We start from the raw sequence: 19,596 nt of genomic DNA on the forward strand, positions 1-19,596 counted from the left end.
AATCTCTGTAGATGTTCATTGAAATGAAAAATAAACAAACTAAATAAAAAAAACTCAATTAGGTTTAAAAAAGTTTAAAAAAGAATATTATCCATGAAGAATGCAAAAGGTATTACAAAGATAAGGAAGACAAGACCAAATGAGTCAGATGAGACTCTGAATATTGTTCTAAAGCACTGAGAAGCCAAAACAAAGGGAAGAAATCAAGAAATTAAAAAATTTAACAGAAGATTTCAAAGGGCAGCTTGGGAAGACAATGCAGTGTTATAATGAAAAGTGCAAAGAGCTGGAGTAAGAAACTCATAGTGGCTGAACTCACTTGGCCTTTCTTAAGCTGAAGGAACTGAAGAACAAATTCAAACCTGAGTTGCAATAGTTAAGGTTGCTTTGGGCAGAATAGTAACTTATCTATGAAGCATTGAAAGAAGATGGAAGGAGTATATAGAGTCAAAAGGGGTTGGCTGATACAAGAATTTCATGAAACAAGGTATGAGCAAGAGCCTGTGGTAATGAAAGAAAAAGTTCAAGTGCTCTGAAGGAATTGGTAAAAAACAAGCCCCCAAGAACTAGTGGTGTATCAGTTGACATATTTCATTAAACAGACACTGCCTTGGACATGCTTACCAGGTTGTGCCACAAAATCTAGAGGACAACCACCTGGCCAGCTGACTGAAAGAGATCCATATCCATTCCCATTCCAAAGAAAGTTAACCCGAAAGAGTGCAAAAATTATTGATCAATATCATTAATATTACATGCAAGCAAGATTCTGCTGAATTATCCAAAATTAACTAGAGTAGCACATCGACGGAAACCTGCCAGATGTTCAGACTGGGTTTAAGAGAGGTGGTGGTACTAGGGATATTATAGCTAATATTAGATGGATCTTGGCTGAAAGCAGGGAGTGCCAGAAGAATGTCTATCTGTGTTTCATTGATTATGCAAAGGGTTTTGATTGTGTGGATCCCAACAAACTGACTAACTCTGAGAAGAATGGGAATCCCAGATCATTTGATTGTGCTTATGCGAAACCTATACTTGAACCAGGAAGCATTCATCAGAACAGAGCAAGAAGAAACTGCATGGTTCAAAATCAGAAAGGGTGTACACTAGGAATGCAGCCTACGAGATAACACTTTAACTAATATAAAGATTTGCTCAATTAAGAAAGAAGCAGAAGTTGTGGCATCAGCAGCAGTGGGCAGGTGATACCCAGAAAATTGACACTCATGGGACCTAATATAATATGTCTTTCAGAATGGGGAAAAGAGAAGACTTAGAAAGAGAAAATGTCAACACTCTCAGCACCAGCAGTGAGGAGGTCAAAACAGTAATGGCACTGGGAAAATCTGCTGTCAGGGACCTCTCCAGAGTACTGAACTGCAACAATGTCAGTCTAGAGACTAAAGTACACCTGATCTAGGCTGTCTTTGCTATGCGTCACAGAGCTGGACAATGACTAAGGATGACAGAGGAAGAATTGATGCTTTTGAATTTTGATGCTAGAGAAGAGTCTTGAACACACCATGGACCACCAAGAAAACAAATAGGTCTGTCTTGGAGAGGATGAAACCAAATTTCTCCTTGGAGCCTAGGATTTTGAAGGTACTGACATCCTTTGGGCACATGGCCATGAGAAACTGGTCCTTAGAGAAGAACATTATGCTTGGAAGGGTGGAGGACTGAAGGTCACATCAACCTAGTACAGATCAACTGGAACTATTTTACCACAGAAAGTTTAAGTATGGAAGTGTGTGCTGCTTAGTGTGTGTGTGTGTGTGTGTGTGTGTGTGTGTGTGTGTGTGTGTGTTTGTGTGTGTGTGAGAGAGAGAGAGATTAGTATATGACGTAGAAGGCTGAGACTGTAGTAAGGTAAAATAATAGGAATTACATTTGCATTAACAGTGAGCCCTTCACTTTTTGTTGCTCCCTTGGGTTACTGAAACTCTATAGATCTTTTAGGTCTCCATTCCATTGAGCAAGTTTACTTTTGATGTTCTCTCTAAGCATTTATATCCTGAAGCAGAAATATAAGGAGTAGTAGAAGTGGAGAGAAAGCAGCTCAACTCCCTCTTCCCACCTTCTGTACATTTCTTCTTCTATTTGGAACCATCTCCTCCTCTCCAAACCACGTACCAGCATGTAATTTTCCTTTAATGGAGAGGGAGAAGCACCCATCTGGGGAATGAGTACATCTAGGCTCCATTGCTGGTTTTACTTTCTAGTTGTATAACTTCGGGCTACTTCACCTGTGGAAGGAGGTAATTTGGAGGTAAATTCCAACCTTTTAAATGGGTTCCACATCTCTTTGGAAAGTGCTAACGTTAGTAAAGTATTGGTCTTTAAAATTTTAATTCATGTCTCCCCAGATTTAGTCTAGATAGAAGCCATGACCTATAAAACCTATGTCTGAAAGATAGAAATAGTGGAGGTCGTCATTTCACTTTCAGTAATCCAAAGACTAGATCTCAGCCTCTAAAATAGTTCTCTGTGGGCATCAACCAGGCAATCATTTCCTTTTCTTAACTATTCACTTGGCTTTGAGAAGCAAAGACTCAAATGCTTACAGGGTCTTCAAAACAGCAAATGACAGCTGGGATTGGTTGCTGACTTAGAGGTTAGGACTTCTGGTTTACCCAAGGTGCCTCAGATATAAGGTTTAAGGATCTGCTTTTAGAAAATTGGTAATTGAAATTCTACTGTGTATAACTTTGCTCTGACACGTGGGGTCGCCATGAGTGGGAATCACTTTATTGGCAACTGGCTTTTGTTTGGTTGTTTTGTTTTGTTTCACAATAACATCCAGGGTTACATTAAAAATACTAGATGTGTTTGTTATGCAACTTCTTTGATCTAACTAACTAGAAGGTTTAGAGGTGCATGCTCAGATTTATCAGAATGTAAAAAGGATAATAAACAGTGCTTTATAAATATGTAAGCTGCCTTGCAAGTCTAACTTTATATCCTGTTAGTAATGCATAAAGGAGAAATCAGGTCCCTGCTTTCAAATAAGATATTTTGATCTTTCTGAAGTTTTCTTTCTAAAATGACAGTTCACAGCATAGATTTTAAAAGCATCTCAAATAGAATCATTTTAACAACTTGACTAGAAGAGTGACAGTTTATTGAAGAGATGGTTAATATAGAAAAACCAATTTTATTCTTTGGAAAACAAGATACCAATAAATCCATATTTATATATTTTAATAAATTGTTAGGCTTTTTAAAAAAGAGAGATCATTAGTAATCAAATGGATTTGAGTTTTCAGAATTTTATCAGATATTACCATTTTTAAATCTTACCTCTCACTCAAAAGAGAAAGAAAAAAATTAAAATAAAAAATCATACCATGATTTACAGCTCTTATTTTCTGATCAGATCTAAATATCCAGCTAAACTCTTTAATCAATATAGAGCACTTTAAAAATAATGTCAGTTATAAAATACCTTCACACAATGCTTCCGTTTGCTTGTAGTGCTTCTTATTTAAAAAAGGATACAAAATAACCCAACAACTTGTTCTTCTATAACATTAATATCTCTAGATTAAACATAATATCAAAGACAATACAATAATTTTAATGTGTTTCTCTTTTAGAAGAATGTATGAAATAATGGAAAAATATTTTTAAATAGCTGCTTAAGTATTAGTAGAGTGATTTGTAAGAATCAGAATGGCTGGTTTGAGGAGCTCTATTTTTGCATTTGTAAGCCTATATTTTACTCAGATTTACTGGAAGTGATCAACAATTGCTGGGAATATTGCAGTAGCTTTCCAGGTGTAGGACTCTGAATCACAAGTACCCACTCAAAGTAGGTCTTCTTAGTTCAGGAGTAGAAAGTAGAGATGATAGCCAATCTAAGATAACAAAATCATGAAGGATACAAAAAGAAGAGAGATGAGTCGGTCCACTATACTTCAAAATATCAAATCTAAGATCTATCCATTGAGTCAACCAAAGTGGTCATTTTGGTTGACTTAGCACAGTTTTGAATAGTCAAGAGCAAATATATTAGGTTGATGGGCTTGATAATAAAATACAATCTCTACAAGTATTTATACAGCTCTCTTTTGCCTAACAAGTAATTGCAAAAAACCATGGCTTGAACCAGGACCCCCTTAGATTCTAGACTGATAGATGGAGAAAAAGTTGAGGTTATCAACAATTTCAGTCTGCTTGGCTCCACAGTTAACACTCTCGGCACCACCAGTAAGGAAATCAAAAGATGAATTGCATTAGGGAAATCTCCTGTCAGGGGCCTCTCCAAAATACTAAAGAACAACAAAATCAGTCCAAGAGACTAAGGTGCACTTGACCCAGTTCTTGGTCTTTGCCATTACTTGTTATGCATCATAAAGCTGGACAATGACCAAGGATGACAGAAGAAGGATCAATGTCCTTGAGTTGTGGTCCTAGAGAAGAGTATTGAACATACTTCAGGCTGCCAAGAGAACAAATAGGTTTGTCCTGGAGAGGATCAAACTAAGTTGTTTTTTAAAGGCAAGGATTCTGAAGCTCTGGCAGATATACTTTGAGTATGTTACCAGGGAGGTGATTAGTTCTTGGAGAAGGACATCATGCTGGAAGAACACAGGTGAGATGGACTGACACAGTAACTGGGGTAACTGGAGTAGGTGTGTTGAAAACAGTAAGTTTGGCTCAGGACAGGGTTCAGAGCTATTATGCATATGGTCATTATGAGTCATAAACAACTTTGACTACACATACAGAAACAAAAACAAGCTCCTGGTAGGGAGTACTGGTGGCTTAGTGGTAAGGAATTATGCTGTCAAAGTAAACGTGTGTAGTTCAAATATACCAGTTATTCTGTGGATGAAGGATGGACAATCTTATTCCATGAGATTTACTGCCTCTGAAAATACACAAGGATGGTCCACCATAGATTCTGTCTTTAATTTATAAATAATAAAGGGAAAGTCAAAGATATTAAGTAAGTTTTAGTGTAACAAATAACTAGTGAGTGATAAAGCTGGAATTCAAACATAACTACATCTGTTTCCTGGGCCCACAAGCTTTCTTTTATGCTATCTCTCCAAAAGAAAAGACATCTGGGGTACACCTTTTCTCCCGAAGAGAAAAACACTGTGACCAGATATAATTCCTATCACAACATTATGAATAACTAAGATTGCAAGGTATTATTGATATAAAATAATAAGAATTTATTATTTCAAATGTTTGTTATTATAGTAAATAAAAACAGATAAAAATTAAGTTATTCTCTCTATATACTTATTGAATCTTATGCTAAGAAAATTATTCGAGAAACTGGACTGTATGAATAGGAATGCGGCATCAGGATAGGAGGGAGACTCATCAATAACTTGTGTTATGCAGATAACACTACCTTGCTTGCTGAAAATGAGGAGGACTTGAAGCACTTGTTGCAGGAGATAGAAGAATACAGGATTCAGCCAGAGTGCTCTTTGGAGGCAAAGATGACGAGGCTTTGTCTCACATACTTTGGACATGTTGCTAGGAGGAGTCATTCCTTGGAGAGGGACACAATGCTCAGAAAGTTAGAGAAAGAGAGGAAGACCCCCAACTGGGTAGATTAACATGGTGACTGCTGCAATGGACTCTAGTGTGTCAAGAAGTGTGAGGATTGTACAGGACAGAGCAGAGTTGAGAGCTGTTGTTCACAGGGCTACTGTTGTTTGTAATCAATTGGACAGCACCTAACAACAACATAGTAAATACGTATTTTGTTGTTATTGTTTTTAGGTGCTGTCAAGCTTCCTGAGACTCATAGTGGCAACAGCTCTGAAGTCTGGCCTGTCCTGAACCAGTCTCACTGAATCTGACAAACTTAATTCATTACCCCATTTACTGTGTCAATCCATCTCATCTGGAATCTTCCTCTCCTGCACCGTTCCTCCACCTTTCCAAGTATGAGTTGGAGCTTCAAAACCCTAGCCTGAGAAACTTGGTTTCAACCCCTCCAAAACAGACCTGTTTGTTCTCTTGATGGTTCATAGTATTTTAAAGACTCTTCTCCAGCACCACAACACAACTCAGAGACATTGATTCTTCTTCTGTCATCCTAAGTCAAATCATTGTCCAGGTCTCTGATGCAAAGCAGGCAATTGCAAAGACCATGGTCTGGATCAGGTGTACTTTCTTCTCTAGACTGACAAGGTTGTTTTTCAGTACTCTGGAGAGGTCCCTGACCACTGATTTTCCCAGTGCAATTTGTCTTTTGATATTCTGACTACTGGTGCCAAGAGTATTGATTGTGGAACCAAGCAAGCTGAAATTATTGACCACTTCAATCTCTATCATGGTGCTGCCAGTTGGCCCAGTGGTGTGAATCTTTGTCTTCTCGATGTTGAGCTCCAATAAATATCGAAGACTACAATATTCTAAGTATCACCAACTATATTAACTGGGCAGCTCTAATCTGTCTCCAGCTTGACCAATCTTTTATAGATTCAGTTTTGGATCTGTGGTCATCTAGGGGCTGGATGATCTACAATGACCTTATTCACCACCATCATTCACTGTCACTCTATCAAGTCAATTCCAGCATTCTAAATGGTAAGATAATAAAATTCTGTTTGTTAAAGTAGTCCATCCATGATATTTATATTATAGTGGTGCTAAGAAAGAGTTCAGTATGATGAGTAGGATGCTGTCATAACCAAAATACCAAAAATATGGAAACAATTATGGAAGTAGGTAATGGGTAGAAGCTGGAAGAGTCAAAATATGCCTAGGCAGAATCAAGACAGATGAAGAAAAGATTGCAACTATCAATGGCTTCATCTCATTTGGGTCCATGGTCAATACACTTGGTACTCAGGAGATCAGGAGATGTTTTGCATCAGGAAAGTCCGTAGTCAGGAATCTCTCCAAATTATTAAGGAACAATGATGTCACTTTGAGAAATAAAGTGTGCCTGGTTCTGATCATGGTTTTTTGTCATCTGTTATGTGTCTGAAAGCTAGAAAATGAGTAAAGATGACAAAAGAATTGATGCTTTTGAACTGTGATGTTGAAGAGGGGTACTGAATATCCCGTGAACTGCCAAAAGATCAAACATACACCTTGGTGAAGTTTCAAACAGAGTGCTCCTTGGAGACAAAGATGATAAAACTTTATCTCACATATTACGGGCATGTTGCAAGGAGAGGTTATTCCTTGGAGTGGGACATCATGCTTGGAAATGTAGAGGGACAGCAAAGGAGAGTAAGGCTTTCAACCACATAGACTGGCACAGTGACTTCAGCAATGGGCTCAAGTGTGTCAGAGATTGCAAAGATAACACAGGCTAGAACAGAGTTCATATTTGTTATTCAAAGAGTCACTATGATTCATGCTTGACTGGTCGACACCTTAAAATAACAATAAAAGCAACAATTTATTGTGATCCTCACAGTCAAATATCTTTGTATAGTTGATAAAAATACATAGACACCCATCTCATACTCTCTGCTTTCAGACAAGACCCATGTGGCTTCAGCAATGATATTTCCAGTGTCATAGCCTCTTTTAAGATCATGCAGTTCCCCACAGATAAACTCTTACAGTTGTTTTTGGATAATCTTCTGCAAGGTTTTGCTTGCATTTGCTATTAGTGATATTGTTTGATAATATGCACATTCTGTTGGATCACCTTTCTGGGAAAAGAGAATAAATACGGATATCTTCCAGTCAGTTGACTGGGTAATGGTCTTTCAGAATTTTTGCACAATTTAGTAAGCACATCCATGGTTGCATATGTTTGCTGAAGTATTTCAATTGATATTCCATCAATTCCTGAGACCCTATGTTTTGTATATTCCTTCAGGGCAGCTTGAACTTCCTCCTTTATTACCATTGGTTCCTTTTAAAAAAACTTGCTTAAAAACACTTTAATAAACATTTTTGGACTGTTGCCTTCCATCTTTTTAAGTAATGAAGTCATCACCCTTTGTGTGAAAAAATGCAAATAAAATGTGCATTAATTTACAATGGTATTTCACTGTTGTTGATTCCTTCAAATTGAGCATGACTCATAGTGACCTTATCAACAGAAGGTCTGAAATTGTTCTATAGCTATCTTCAATTATCAAAGTTCATAGATTTTCCAGAGGCATGTTATTTAGGAAGTGGATGTCATTCCTGCTTCAAAGGTGTCTTAAACTAGGAGTTCTACCAAACACTGTCTACAATGGGTAACCATTACTGCATTTGAAACCCCAGTGGTACAAGGTTCAGCATCACAGCAACCCCAGGTTACCTCAGTACAGCATATTGACGGAAGAATGCTGTACCACTTAGAAGAATGTGCCTCCAAAATTTATTAACTACAGACTTTTAAGTCTTGAAGTCTTGTTGACTCTAAGAGGCTTAAATAGGAAAACAACCAATTTAATATGTTGTTGTTGTTCTGTTGAGTCACCTGCGACCCATAGCGACCCTATGTACAGCAGTTCCAAACCCTTCTCTGTCCTGAGCCAGTGTCAAAAAAAAAGAAGTAGCAGCAAACATTTCACTGTAGCAAATATAAATATCTCAAGACCATCAAGACCACAATAATTTCTAAACACACTAAGATCAAGAAGCTGATTCAATATCCTTAGAATGCTGAATGATCAGCTTCTGTATGGTTTAAGATCTGATTCCATGCTTGTTTCCTGAACATCTTCTGCCTCTGAGAGTTTTTTAATCATTTTCTAGTGTTTGCTGAAGTTAGAGGATGGTAGTAAGAAGAACATGAAATTGTTTCCATTTCAAATCCAGCTTATTTTCAACCCTTTCTTTAATACGTGAAAGATGTTATACTCCTTTCCCCAGGGCTTCTGATCCCTTTTGTTCCATATCTGGATAATGCTGGACCACTTTTGCCAAAGCATCATATTCTTGGGGATTTTTTCATGTTCATTTTGCTTGAAGAATTTGCCTTTTGAACTCAGTAATGTTTTTCATGTGTTCCAGCGATGCTACATTCCATTTCTTTGTGAAGACCAGCAAGGTCTTCTTGCCCAATGAAAATTCACGTTGTCACAGAATACTCAGCATATGTTGCTACTGGCTCTCTCTCTCTTCCTGGAATCCAGAGTTGCATCATTTAATGAAACTCTGCCCCAGCAGATTAATTCTCTGATTCTCTTCATCACCATCTCCATCAATTAGGAGACACTTCTAGATGATTTTATCATTCTGTCATGGCTCTTATTGCATGTGCAGTGGTGGCAGGGGCTGAGGCCTGATTCTTGATCATATGCTACTTTATCAAATTCTTGTATATCAACCAATTCTTTTTGGCACAAAGGCTCTGTGTATTTCTTCCATCTTCTTTTGATGCGTCTTAGATAATTCAATATTTTGCCACAGCATCTTTAAGTATAGCAACTTGATTGTGTTGGATGTTGTGTGGGTCACAACAAATTGGCTAACACAGAGAAGAATGAGAATCCCAGAACACTTGATTGTGCTCATGAAAAACCTAGACCTAGACCAAGAAGCTGTTGTCCAAACAGAGCAAGTGGTTCAAAATTTAAAAAAAAATGTGTCAGGGATGTATCCTTTCTCCATATTTTTTTCAATCTATATGTAGAACAGAGCCTCCAGGAAGCTGGGCTCAGTGAGGATGAGTGTGGCATCAGGAACAGAGAAAGACTCATCAACAACCTACATCATGCAGATTACACAACCTGGCTTGGTGAAATTGAGGAGAACTTGAAGCATTTACTGTAGAAGATCAAGAACTGCAGACTTCAATATACACTGCATCTCAGTATCAAGAAAACACAGATCTTCACCACCAGACCAACAGGCAGTATAATGATGGATGGAGAAAAGGCTGACAATTTTATCTTGCTCTAACCCACAATCAACATCTTTGGCATCAGCAGTCAGGAAAGCAAAAGACAAGTTGCAATGGGAAAATAATATTGTCAAGGACACCTCCACAGTGCTAAAGAGAAATTATGTCAGTCTAGAGACTAAGGTGTTCATGATTAGGACATGATATTCTACATTGCTTGCTAAGTGTCTGAGAGTTGGAAGATGAATTAGGATGAGTCAAGAATAATTGGTTCCTTTGAGTTGTGGTGCTAGAGATGATTATTGAATATAATATGGATTGCCAACAGAACAGACAGCTCTGTCCAAAAGAGTGCTAAACCAGGCTGCTTGCTAGAGGCAAGGATTTTGAAGCTACTTCTCACATTCTTTGGGTATGTTGCCAGGAGAGGCCAGTCCTTGGTGAAGGACATCGTGCTTGGAAAGGTAGAGGGTCAGCTCAGGAGAGGAAGACCCTGGATGAAATGGATTGACATGGTGACTTTGGCAATGCAGGTAGGTGTGTCAGAGATGGTGAGGTTGGTTCAGGATAATGCAAGGTTCAGAGCCATTGATGATAGGGTGGCTATGAGTTGTAGTCAACTCAATGACATAGCAATAATAATGATAGCTTGCATTACGATCAAGAAATTGTCAGCGGAATTACAAAAATCAATGGAAATTCTGGTGAGAGGTCAGAAGAAAGTGTGGAGTGTTGTGCCACTAGAGACCTCACAGACAACATTAAGTAGCCAGGTAAAAGTAACATAAGCAGAACCAGGTAGCAGGCCTGATTCAGTGCAGGGACATTGAGGGAAAGTGGAATACATTTGGGAGGGAGGCTTCCTGGAGGATTGTTGAGTGTCTTCAAGTACCTGTTAATAGATATAGGCTTGCAACTCATGGGCCAAGAAGTCTGAGTGCCTCTGGGCTCAGGCTTACTGTCAGAGGGCAGTATCTCCAAGCAATAATTGGACAAGTTAGAGAGATTTGCAACACTTGGCCAAGCAAGGCAGACCCTTAACCCATGAGGTCTGTGGATCCAAGCAGACAGAAGAGCTAAGGAATCAGGAAGCAAACACTAGAGTGATGGGGAGTATGGAAAGCAGAGGAAACTCAAGCTCAAAGTGTAAGACCAAGATCTCTGGGGCTTTAAAAAGTGGAATATCTGCACCTGATGCTTTGCTGGAGAAGGAGAGACAATCTCCCCTTGTACCAGTCAGATCCAATTTGACAGTACATGCACAAAAAAAAAAACCCCGAAAAACAAAAACAACTTAAAATAATAAAACTAAAAAATAAAAAAATTGGAATCTCAGGGGTTTCAAAGAGGGGTTTGAAACACATGTGACAAAGAGTGAAATCTTTAACAAGTAATTTTCAAAATGTGGAACTGTCATTCATGAGAGGCAAGAGGATGTGGTATAACATTCTACCCCAAGCTGAGGGAGTAATTCTGAAGGAGTAGAATTAGCTTCTCAGTTATATGCTAACTGACCCACTTAAAGCTGAGGGAGCAGAACTGTTACACCAGTGACTATGAGAGGTGGCGCTGAAGTGCCTCCTCCCAGAATTCAGAGTATGGCCAAATCCAGAGTCTAGAGGACAGAAACATTCCCTAGATGGTCCAAAACAAAGCAAAGCAAAACAAAACAAATAAGCAATCAGAAATAGAGGTTTATTTTCTAAGAGCAAACATAAATTGTCCTGATTTTTTCCTTGCTTGATACCCACTAGCCCTCATTACAGCTTTTCCCTCTTTCCCTTCAATTTCTGTCATTTGTAATAGATGCCAACTTGTGCTTATTCCATCATAGTATTTTGAAAACTGATAAGTTGTATTCTCTTTTAACAGGTTCACAGAAGAGGAATTTTGTCCCATGAGATTTTAGAGGTGAAGTTGACTTAAGCCGTTTGAGATGATGATGGTATTGTTGTTATGTGCTGTTGAGTTGCTTGTGATTTATTAGGATCCTATGTACAATAACTCTGAACCCTGCTCTATCTTTAGCCAATTTCATTGTCTCCCACACACCTATTCCTGTTACCGCAATCACTGAGTCAGTCCATCTCATCCAGGGTTGCCCTTTCCTGTGCTGTCCTTCTATCCTTCTAAGTATGATGTCCCTGTCCTGTGTCCAAAGTATGTCAGACAGAGCTTCAAAATCCTTGCTTTCAAGGAGCACCTTGGTTTTACCTTCTCTAGGACAGACCTGATTGTTCTCTTACCAGTCTATGGTATGTTCAATATTCTTCTCCAGCACCACAACTCAAATATCATCCTTATTCATTGTCCTGCTCTCTGATGCACAGTAAGTAATTGCAAAAACCATGACTTGGGTGGGTCAGGCACACCTTAGTCTCCAGACTAATGAAGTAATGTGTTTTACATGTGGTAAGTACATGAAATTTGTAGAGTTAAACTATAAACTGTAGAATGTTACAGATTTGTACTCCTCCAACCTTGTGTCAATTTGGCTAGTCCATGAGTCTCAGTTTTATGTAAGTATCCTTCATTTTGTAAATGTCCTATATGTCCTAAATCCTAACCTCTGTGTTGTTAATGATCCAGGTTTACACAGTTGTTGTCCTGTGCTGCCGAGTCGCCTGCAACCAAAGTGGCCATACGTACAACAGCCTTAAGCCCTGCTTTATCCTATGCCAATCTAATTGTCTCTAACACACCTACGCCCCAGTCACTGAATCAATCCATCTCATCGAGGGCCTTCCTTTCCTGCGCTGTCCCTCCACCCTCCCAAGCATGACATTCCTTTCCAAGGACTGATTCCTCCTTGAAATATGTCCAAACTATGTCAGACGAAGCTTCAGAATCCTTGCCTCTATGGAGCATCCTGGTTTCACCTTGTCTAGGAAGAACTCATTTGTTCTCCTAGCAGTCCATGGTATATTTAATACTCTTCTACAGCACCACAGTTCAAAGGCATCAATTCTCCTTCTATCATCCCTAGTCATTGTCCAGCTTTCTGACGCATAAAAAGTAATTGCAAAGACTACAGCCTGGATCATGTGAATCTTAGTCTCCAGAGTGACTTTGTTGTTTTTCAGTACTCTGGAGAGTTCCCTGGCAGCAGATTTTCCCAATGCAATTCGTCTTTTAATTTCCTGGTTACTGGTATGAAGAGTGTTGATTGTGGAGCCAAACAAATTAAAGCTGTAATAATTTCAATCTCTTCCCCATCTATCACGATGCTACCAGTCAAGCCAGTGGTGAGAATCTTTGTTTTCTTGATGTTGAGCTTCAATCCATATTGAAGATACAGTGGATATCTGTGAGGCTGTACATCACCTGGAAGGAGACTGCACATCTTTTGCCCTCAGAGGAGCTGTGAATTCAGATGCATCTTGGTTAAATGTAGAGAATACCAGAGAGTGTCTATTTATGTTTTATAGACTATGCAATAGCATTTGACTACATGGACCATAACAAATTATGGTTAATTTTGAGAATAATGGGAATCCCGTAACATTTATTTGTGTTCATAGGAAATCTATACCTGAAGCCATTTTACAAACAGAGCAAGGAGCACTGCACAGTTTAAAATCAGGAAAAGTATGTATCAGTGTTGCCTCCTATCTCCGTATCTATTCACTATGTGTGCTGAACAAGTCATTAGAGAAGTTGGACTAAATGTGACATCAGAATTGGAGGAAGACTCATTAACAACCTGCTTTATGCAGATAACATGATCTTCCTTGCTGAGAGTAAGGAGAACAAGGCAAAAAAGTAAAGTAGCCTGGAAGCCTACAGAACCAAGTTGTATGTAATGTAAGGGGAAATAGTAAAGATGAGTAGAGAAAAAAGAATGACTAATCTATTAAATAACCCAGTGCATATAAATTACAATATCTGACACTAAATATGCTACTTCATTTATAATCATTATCCTTATATTATAAACATAAGTATTACCTAGAACTTATCTAATTAGCATAAATTTCATAAGAAATAAATCACAGTATAAAAGATTCTAAAGATTTTCAAGATACAAATGTTGCTGGTGTTATGTGCCCTTGACTGACTTTTGCTATGCTGAGGCCCAATAGGACTTCAGTTGCTTCATAGGATTTCCTAAACTGTAATGTAAAAAGCCTGTTCAAGCCTCCATTTTTGGTACTTTTCTTTCTCCTCTATCTATTTAATGATGTTTAGCTTTCTTCATGAATGATATCTTTGAAGTTCATCCCACAACTTACCTTGTCTTCATTCATTATTGTTCAATGACACAAACCTGTCCTTGAGATGATTTTTAAGTTCAGGCAGGATAGACCCAATATTGTACTTTGGTTCTTATGGACTTTTTGAAAATTTTCCTGCACTTTAACAATCTGCATTATGCAAATGACACATCTTTACTTGCTGAAAGAGAGGAAGAGCTAAAGTGTTTGCTGTGAGGATAAAGGACTGCAGCCTTCAATATGGATTACATCTCAATGTCAAAAAACCAAAAATCCTCACCACTGAGCCAACAGGCAACATCATGATAAATGGACAAAAGATTGAAATTGTAAACAATTTCTTCTTGCATAGATTCAACACCCTTGGTATTAGCAGTCAGGAGATGAGGAGATATATAGTTGGGAAAGTCAGTTATCAGGGATATTTCCGAAGTCCTGAAGATCAATAATGTCAGCTTAAAGATGAAGCTGTACCTGATTCAAGGTCCAAACACATGCTCTGCATCTGAGAGATGGATAATGGATAAAGATGATGTGAGAAGGATCAGTACATTTGAGTTGTGGTGCTGGGAAAAAGTGCTGAATGCTATGAACTGCCAAAACAATACATAGATATGTCTTGGAGAAAGTGCAGTCTTTGTGGTCCTTAAAGGCAAGAATGGTAAATCTTTGTCTCATAACCTTTTGACATGTTACGAAAGCCTATTCCTTGTAGAGGGACATCATGCTTAAAAAGTTGGAGAGTCAGTGAATGAGAGAAGAGCCTCAGTGAGATATACTAATAGAGTGACTTCAGCAATGAGCTCAGATGTGTAGGATGATAAAGATGGCAAAGAATAGGACAGAATTCAGATATATTGTTCACAGGGTTTAAACGAATCTTACTTGATTACACTTACCAACAACAACAGCAGTCTGCAAGAAAGCAGCTTGCCTATTCTTTCCTTCAACAGAAATTCTTTTGGGTTCGAACTTCCAACCTTTAGATTTTTCTTCTTGTTGTGTGTCATTGAGTCAGAACCAATTCATGCTGACCCTTTAGAAGCTATAAAAAGGAATTCCTTACCACTAAACAATTTATTACTGTAAATCCACCAGCCAAATATTTAATGATTATACCATGAGAAAAATACAGACCCTCTTTCTAACAAAACGTGCTTGTGACAGGTTCAAATGATCTATTTTCATTAGTAGTGCAATATGTTACTTTCCCACATTAAATCAATATTGAGCCTTCCTATTCCAAACCAAATTCTAGTAAAACATAGCACACTTTGACTCTTAATATTCCTGAAGTTACTTCTTGTTATTGTTGTTGTTAAGTGCCATCGAGTCACTTGTGACTCACAGTGACCTTATGTACAACACCTCTGGATTCTGTGCCAACCTCATAGTCTCAGACATGCCCACACCCATTACTCCACTCATTGAGTCAATCCATCTCATCCAGGGTCTTCCTTTCCTGCACTGTTCCTCCACCCTTCCAAGCATGATGGCACTATCCAAGGACTGGTCTCTCCTTGCAACACGTCCAGAGAATGTTAGACGGAGCTTCAGAAACCTTGCTCCCAAGGAGGAGCCTGGTTTCACTCTCTCAAGAACAAATCTGTTTGTTCTCCTAGCAGCCGGTGGTATATCCAATACTCTTCTTCTGCCCTGAAATTCAAAGGCATCAATTCTCCTGCTATCATCCCTAGTCATTGTCCAACTTTCTGATGCATAACAAGTGATTGTGAAGACCACGGCCTGGATCAGGCACATGTTAGTCTCCAGATTGACATCATTGCTCTTCAGTACTCTTATATCAGTACTTATATTCAGTACTCTTATATTCAGTACTCTTATATACACTTGCAGGATTTTTTCACTACCTTTTGATCATTAAAAAAGTCTCAATTCTATTAAACATGACACTGTTTACTGCTTGGTTTGGAACAACCTAAACTAATTTTGGGCCCTAGATGTGTCACTCATCCCACCCTAGTCCTACCGTGAATGTGATGTGTATTTGATTAATGATAGATATTAGGATGATGAACTAACTAAAAAGTTGAGGCGTACTACTGCCATTGTATTTCTCCTTCCTTCCTTCCTTCCTTCTCCCTTGATTATTCCAGTCTTCCTTCTTCTCTCTCCATCCTTCTTTTCTTCCTGTCTACTTTATCTTCTTTAGTCCCTTTTTTCCTTATAGAACTCTTCATTTATCTAGATAAATGATTATCTATAGATAATAGTATTCTAATGAATTAGATAATGCTCCTTCACCATTTAATGACAAGCTGTCAACTCTAATATGTATTTGAAATGCAACAAATATACGTATGTAATTTAGTCAATTCAATGGTACCTCACAACCACAGCAATAACAAAATATGGAATTGATTTAAAAAAATCAAAACAAATTCTGTCTTCTTCAGAGTAAAGTTTAAGTTTTACATGAACACACGTATTGAACTTTGTCAGTCAGGCCAAGTAGTGATCCCTATAAACACAGATGTATTTTGGAACACTGAGTTTGGCAACATGAGTTGCAATTCTTAGTGAACCTACCTTTTTAATGTGTGTGATATTTGGAATTAATAGAATAGTTTATGCTAGGCCACACTAAAGGAGAAATGAAGAGAAATTAAGATAAAAATACCACAGAGCAGAGAATTTTATTTAGTAATTTGTTCAAATAGTGTGTGTGTGTGTGTGTGTGTGTGTGTGACAGAGAGAAAGAGAGAGAGGAAGAGAGAAGAGAAAGGGGGAGAGAAGAAGAGAGAAATTTAACAGTGATAAAAGAAAATGAGAGACAGATAAAGATAGAGGAGCACATAAGTATATATTACAGACACATCAAATTGTAATATTTAACAACATATTTCACACTTTGTTAAGGTACAAAATAGAATTGTGTAAGAAATGCAAATTCTAGAGGTGTTGCAGTACATGATTATCTAATAAGGCAGAATTTTTTTTGTCTTTATAATCAGCCTCAGCCAAAGTCCAAATAAATAATAAGGGAACAAAGCAAAGTAAATGCATCTGCTGTGATTTCTCCACAGGTTCCCGAAGCTGTAGAAGGTATGTGTGATGTTTCATCAAGCTGATGTTACAATACTGGGATTACATTCCATGCAGACACTCTCACAGTGCGCAATTGGTTCATTTCATTAGAGATCAGAGATGTAAAGCACTTCCAATCCATAGCACGGACTTAATATTTTTATCTGAACACCAGTAGAATTGAGCACTTCTTATGAGCACTTGGGGGCATGATTATTATAGTACTTCGCTGTAAACACTACTTGAAATTTGAAGGGAGGCATGTGCCAAATAAAATTCCCTAACAAGAAGTTGATAGCACATATCTTTTGTAAAGAATACAGTGTACAATATCAAGCTAGTGATGTATTGTTTGCCGTCAAATATAAGAGCTCTAAGGAAATCAAGAGCTGAAAACACGGAGTTTACGATCAAATGGTTAGATCACCCTCCACTGACTCATTTGCTAATAGTATCTGACATTCATTTAGTCCTAATTTTCATAAACAGAGATCCAGATCAAAAGTAAGGTTGTATCATGTTTTGTGTGGCTGCCATAGTACTTTACAAGCTGAAGACATTTAAGGATTGGTAAAGCTAAAGTGGAAATCCAAATGCTTAGCTTCTCTTGAAAAGAATCATATCTAGCCAGATGGTCAACCTCCCATTTAATATTAAATAATTGGCTTTTGCATTAGCTCCCTTGTTTATAAAAATAAACCCTTTCCAATCATGCAATATTAAACATATGCACCCATTTCATTCTCCTATTTCACCTGCATGTCCCACAAACATTTTCATTTTCTACCAGTTACCTCCTAACAAACCATTTGGAAACAAATGGTTATTTTCAGGGTGAATTTTTGCTGTTGTTTACTTTATGAGTTGTAACTAATTCATAGCTGACCCTCCAATGGATTTTCAGAGACTTTAGCTCACATGGGAGGAGAAAAAGAATGTTTTACTCCAATAAATCTAGCCTCCCCATTAATCTAGAGTTGATTTGATAGCATTTGGTTTCACTTTCATATAATGGGAGCCTTCCAGTGTTTGCAGACAACATGGCCACAATTTAAGAATGATGAGACAGAGGTCACCTTGAAATACCGTTAAAGTCTTTTATGTCACTAAACTACCAAAAATGTTTGCTCAAATGAATGAATGAATGAAAGAATGAATATCAGAAGAAAAGTCTTCTGGGCTTTATGCACCAAATTTATAACCTAGACCTATTATTAACCCTAGATTGAGCTTTTTTTTACAGTAGTTGTTTTTAGTGTACTTCAAAAATTGAGTCTCTATGTTCTTCACATCCACAGATTTAAAATGATGAGAGAGCAAAAGAAGTGTGTTTGGAAGAAACTGGCTTTTATCTATCCATCTCATACTTCAAATAAGCAGGGAATTTTAAGAGGTCTTCACTTTCTCTAGTCTGTACCCTGACCGACAGAGAATAAAAAATTTAAATGAGAGAAAATCAATTATTGATCTTCATTCTTTTTTTTTTCTGCAAACACTTTTGTGCAACTAAAGTATGGTAGAATTTGCTTGGATTTCAAAAGCATGCTAATTGATTTCACTTTATTGAAATAAAATTGTAGGTTTCTTGAGCTACTTTTAACCTTTACCTTCCAGGAAATGGTTTTTCAGAGAGGAGAACCAAATTGCATCTTCACACTCTTTTGAAATGCTCCTACTCTTTTATGTTTAGTCTTTCATGAGAAATCTCCAGCAAGAAAGGGCTACTGGAAAATTTTTAAAATACCAAAGTTACAGAGGTTTAGTTATTCCAAAAACTTCTACAGAGGATCTCCTAAGTGTTTGAAGCATCATTTATTGTTTTCTTCCCACACTAATTTACTTGTCAACTCTCCATTGTGTATGGAAATGGAGTGAAGAAGCATACTGTGCAGAAGAACCATTAAAGCATTCCAGGCTTTGATGAAAATCTCGGAGATTTCCAGATATCTCCTGGCTTGTTTGTTTGGGTTTTGTGTGTGAGTCTCCAAAAAGAATAGTTAGAGTAAAGGGACTGTGTGAAGTTCAGAATATTAAAATGAGGATATGCAACAGAGGTTTCTCATTAATGCAAAAGAACAATTAGTTTGGACCAGTAGCAGGAGGCAAACCACTGACCAAAAGCAGTTGCTGTCAAGGTGACTCTGACATATTGAGACCCCATGCATGTGTAAAAGAGAACTATGTCCCAGTGATTGATTTTTTTTTTTAAGTTTCTCATCATGACTTTTTTCCTAATACCCTCTACATTCAAACTTTCAATCTTGCACTGAGCAGTCAAGGCCAAGTACATTTACCATTTGTACCATTAAAAGGCATTGAATCAACAGCATGTAAGTGAAGAACTAACAAAAAATCATGGTGGTATTGTAAGCCACAGAGGGAGGTTGTTGTTGTTATGTGCCATCGAGTCGTTTCCGACTCATAGCGACCCTACGCACAACAGCTCTAAACCCTGCTCTATCCTGTGCCAACCGCACCGCCTCTGACACACCCATCCCGATTACCCCAGTCACCAAATCAATCCATCTCATAGAGGGTCTTCCCCTCCTGCGCTGACCC

General features: G+C 37.9%; 1 pseudogene; it reads right to left on the reverse strand.

Moving 5' to 3' along the window:
- Positions 1-8,600: 8,600 nt before the first annotated feature.
- On the reverse strand, positions 8,601-14,022 carry LOC102844128 (annotated as a pseudogene).
- Positions 14,023-19,596: the final 5,574 nt, after the last annotated feature.

This window comes from Elephantulus edwardii, unplaced genomic scaffold (assembly GCF_000299155.1).
Source record: "Elephantulus edwardii isolate Elephantulus edwardi_28Jun2011 unplaced genomic scaffold, EleEdw1.0 scaffold00160, whole genome shotgun sequence".
NCBI classification, from domain to species: domain Eukaryota; kingdom Metazoa; phylum Chordata; class Mammalia; order Macroscelidea; family Macroscelididae; genus Elephantulus; species Elephantulus edwardii.